Below are 5103 nucleotides of genomic sequence, written 5' to 3' on the forward strand. Positions count from 1 at the left end.
GTCATCCACATAAGTACAAGTAGTGAGATCTGCTTCTACTGTGCTGTCATTCATTTATACTTCAAGTTGGAGGCACTTATGTATATAAAGTGTGGTTTTAAAATTGGATCCTTCTAGTGTGTTAAAGCATAATACTGTGAGTTCTATTCGCTGAAAAACTTACTATGGCTTTCCTTTGTTTACCTCTTTTTCTTGTTTGTTGGGCTTTTAGTATATTATTATTTAATATATCATTAAAATTTGTATTGCAGTATATAATTAGTGGGTTACTTATGTACACCACCATAGTATAACTTCCTTTCTCATTTCATTGAACATGATCATGTTGTAGTTATTAGCGGTAGCACCCTATGAGTTGAATATAAATCTGTTATAGTGTCAATGGTGAAGTTATTTAATCGGAGGGGGATATCATTGCCAACAATTATTATTGAAAGATAACAGCAGTGACTACTCCCTCATAGGACTCTAATTCATTTACCCATCCATGCTGAATCCCTCAATTACACTGAAGGACAGTGTTATGAATTGAGCTGTTGGAAAACCTGGGAGTGCTTCATAAAATAACAAGAGGTAATAACTATTGAATATCTCCTGGAACATATAAGAAACAGACCACTATATATAACAATTATCCTGATGAAAATGAGTAACGTGTGCAATTAATAGCAATAGACAGATTTTTGCATTAAGATGTTAATGATTAATTCCCACAGTTCCTCTTAACACATAAAACATTAGATTATCCATCATTTCAAGTTCTCTGCCAAAATGATGTCCGGTAAGCCTCATCCTCTCTCTCATGTAGTAGTAGATTGTAGTAGAGGACCATTAGCCGGTGCTACTAATGGCTGAACAGGCAAAGTACTGTGTGATCTCTGGATCCGTTCCCTAGAACAGCAAACAGTGGAATTAGAAAATATAATGGCCGTCAGAATGAGAATTCAAGTCCATCTTCTTGTAGGGCACAACTTACATGTTAAGAGGATGTATAAACAATACACTACTGAGGGGGACATTTCTGAGACTGATGCACAGATAACAGAACACAAAAGTTGCTGTAACTCAGCAACCAATCAGTTTTTCTAGTACAGTTTGAATAAATTAAAGGCAGCATCTAGAGCTCTTTAGCCTCAGTGAGCCCACTGGTTGCTAATCACATGTTAGTATATATTATACTAAGGATGTGGTTCCCAAACTGGGTTCTGTGGTACCTGGGGTGCAAATAAATTACTTGGGCCACCATATTTGTAGGCTGGGCCATGTGCTACCTGTTAGCCTTAGAACGTCAGAGTGCAGCCAATTACACAGGCTGCACTACTTGTGTGTGGCTGTGCTGTACAGCCCCATCTGTCTTCTCATTTCTCCTCCCTCCTTCTCTGTGCAGCAAAGTGAGAAGAGGTTAATGAGCACCAAATATTTGCTGCCAATACAACAAGGGTGAATGAGCGCTCTGCACAGATTCCTGTCCTGATGGGAGAATTCATTGTTGTCTCTTCTTCACCAGTCCAGCCCTGACTTTGGTCCACCCACCCAAGTTTGTCACATCCTCTGTGTGCATCTCTGCTCCCTCTCTGTGTCCCTATCTGTCCCTCTCTATCTCCAAAATGTAATATGTACCTGTTTCTCTGTCAATCCTTTGTGGGTATATCTCCCATTGTCCCTCATCCCAGCTATTCCCCCTATGTTTTTTTGGGGGGAGATTCATTTAAGTATGAAGTTCCAACTGTGCACACAGCAGGTTATTACTGATGAAAAGTCTAGCTTACTCTTGCTTGCACCTCTATGGGGTGCAAGAAAAAACGTGTTAGGAATTCCCGTCATAGGACCCACATTGTATTAGTGCACAAGGTTCCAACAGAACCTCGAAGCTAATGGAGGAGTCTATTTACTAAGCTTTAGATGGAGATAAAGTGGACAAAGCTAAAGTACCAATCAACCAGCTCCTAGCTGTCATTTTTCAAACACAGCAGTTAGGAGCTGATTGGAATGCACTTGATCTTAGTAAATAGCTCCCCCCTGGCCTAGGGATGCTGTGAAAAAAATGCTGAGGACCTAAGGGGACCATGTACCAAACAAAGTTTGGGAACCACTGTACTAGGGTATGTTAACCATTGAATGCAAAAGAACCAAATTGTAACTCACTTGAAAGCTTTTTCTTTTTCCCGATCAGAGAAAGAGCGTGCGGTTTTTGAGAGAAATGCGGATCGGTAAGTTTTGCCACTTGTGGGTTTGTTGATATCGTATCGACCAACGCCGACTGGGTTCTGCAATGTGACAAGTACAGTAGATTAACTGAATGTGAGAAACAAGGGGACTGGATAATCCGGAGGTTCTAATACTCTGTCTAAGACATAAGCTTTCAATTTGAAGACAGTACTAATTCAGGGTCCATATTCATAAACGTGGCGAACAGAAGGAAAATGCTAAAAGTATTTGAAACTATTTTTATACTATAAAGCAAAAAAATAAAAAGCTTGCTGTAAATGTGAGTGCGAAATACCCATAGATCTCAGGGAGTTACTGTGTAAGTTTGTGCAGAGCAACCCAAAATCTTAGGAAGAGCTAACTTAGGCCGAGTCAGCACCAGTAATGCAGAAATAAAAAGAACATCTATATTCTATGCACAATAAACTTACATTACTTCCAAAGAGGACTCTGCATGACTTTCTGTCAAATCGCTTAGCAGAGATCAGGAAGGGAACAGAGGACTGCCTCACAGAAGCGAACACTGATTTTACATCATAGGAACCAGGACCTGGGGAATGCTATCATGAAAAACAATAGATCAAGATGCAGTGACACACAGTATATTAGTATAACACAGGCATAACAGGCCGCACAGACACTTCCTGTAAGAACTCTTGCTGCGCGTACATAAACATTGCAGATGTTATTGCCTAGGTGTCATTAGTATTGATACTGGAAGCTAGTCACTAGGAGGACTGTCACAGATCACCCCACTAACCATGTGCACTTTATTGCTCCCTCTAGGGACTGATTCTGAGCCAGACAAAGTGGCGTACGTGTTTGCGCTCTTCTGTCACAGTCTCACCTGTGACTTTATGCTAATTCTACAATAAGCACTTGGTGTACAGCCGTGCGCAGGAATGTGCAAGGACTGAGACAGCCACTTTGTGCATCTGTAGGTGCTACATTACTGCTTGGTGCGTCACTGCTAGGTGCAGATTCTCCGTCAGAGTGTGGCCTCCAATGCACGCAATTAAGCATCTGATTCCAAAACCCCTCCTGCGACACACCCGCAAAACTCCCATAACACACCCATAAGATGCATCTTCCTGTGTCAGAAGAGCCACCTCCCAGTTACCGTTCAGGAATGCCCAATACATTTCTGATTCCATGCAAAGGTATCATTGGGTCCTGCGACTTTGTACCCACATACTGTGGGACGCTCAAGCTGAAATTTAAACGCATGCAAAGTTGAAAAAACATTGACCAATGCGAGAATATCGGCATTGGAACATACTCATAATAGGGCTCAATGGGTACATTTACTCAAGTGAGTTTTTAGAAGTGGAGATGTTGCCCATAGCAACCAATCGGATTCTAACTATTAGATTCTAGTTAAATGTTAAGTAGAATCTGATTGGTTGCTATGGGCAACATATCCACCTCTAAAAATTCTCACTTTATTAAATATATCCCCTAGTGTCTTCATTTACCTTTATGTAGCATATGTGGTGTAGCACTTGCATGAAAGTACGTGATCACCAGCCAGCATCAGTGGGCTACTATAATTATATATGAGACGCAAGAGTGGGATGGCCAAGTATAAGCTTCCCCAATATATCATTTCTGCACGATTCATGCTGCCCAATAGACACCAGCACAGCAGTTCCAATGCCTTATTTAGCCCCTCAGTTCCTTCCATCTTTAACATACTGTATGTGCAGTCCTTTTAAATAACCAGCTCTGGAAAGCTGTGTTCTATATGTACAGTACATACATTTTGTATTAAGGAATGTATCAAATTCAGGATTCTGTTGGAGACTTGGATGGACCTTAACAGCAACTCAAACATTTGGGATTCATTTAGATCCATGGGATTCAGCCAACTAAACCCAAATTCTGAGCTTACAGGAATGTTAGTGCACAAAACACTTGTTACAGCCAGGAGTCAAAATACTATTTTATCATGCTAAGTCTTAATAGCCCAGAAACTGTCAGATTTTAACAATAACGATAGGATCGTTATCATTGAAATCTGACATGTTATCGTACTGTGTGTACAGGAGATTACTCATAGGTCATCCTTAATGTAAAGCTGGCCATACTCTAGTGCGATTTCAAGCCGATTGCCCGATATGCGACACGTCGTACGATGAATCGTGTGGAAATCGTGTAGTTTTTAAGGTAGGATACGATGCGATGCGCGCTCCCGCTACTCTTAAAATGTATCGTATGATCAGATGTGCAGCCCATATTATCCGTCGTATGCTGATCGTGCTGTGCTTTTCAGTATGCGGTGCATCATGCGTTCGAGCTGCGTCATTTGTTAAAAAAAAAATAGACTGATGCACGCACGGGGAGATCCATGATGCATGCATCTGTCTTTAATAAAATAAACACAGTTGCAGGGATGGTTCAGTGAGAAGGTACAAGTTTTTGTACCTTCTGGGAAATACTTGAGGGATTTTCTTGCCTCAATGTGCTTTTTTTTTTTTTTTTTTAAACAAATATTTTTAATAAATTTTCTTTTATCAATAGAAAAGAAAAACAAAGTACATATAATAAAGAAATAAACGATCAGTATTGTACAGCATTACATACAAATCAGTACAGTAGCAGAGTATCTGACATTCCGGCAAACATCTAAATAATATTTCTATAGTACATACTTTAAAGCAGAGGGTGAACAATTACAATCACTCAATTTTTACATTATCACTCTTGCATGTATGACTTACAAAAATACTGTGTGAAAAGCACTTATAAATAAACGGCTGACGAGGCACTCCAAACACAAAAACTAATAAATCATAATCACTATTAATTAGAGAGGGCGTGACGGGATCTCTGCCACAAAGACCAGACTTTATTAAATTTACTCGGACAGCCACGTTTCTGATACAAATAGCGTTC

General features: G+C 40.1%; 1 long non-coding RNA gene across 1 annotated transcript; it reads right to left on the minus strand.

Moving 5' to 3' along the window:
* Positions 1–694: 694 nt before the first annotated feature.
* LOC148430946 (uncharacterized) lies at positions 695–2701 on the minus strand. The gene is made up of 3 exons (XR_015877321.1): positions 2640–2701; positions 2146–2267; positions 695–891 (listed from the first exon to the last, which is right to left on the minus strand). It is a non-coding gene; the product is annotated as an uncharacterized LOC148430946 (long non-coding RNA).
* Positions 2702–5103: the final 2402 nt, after the last annotated feature.

This window comes from Taudactylus pleione, unplaced genomic scaffold, assembly GCF_031769625.1.
Source record: "Taudactylus pleione unplaced genomic scaffold, aTauple2 ptg003070l, whole genome shotgun sequence".
Lineage (NCBI taxonomy): Eukaryota > Metazoa > Chordata > Amphibia > Anura > Myobatrachidae > Taudactylus > Taudactylus pleione.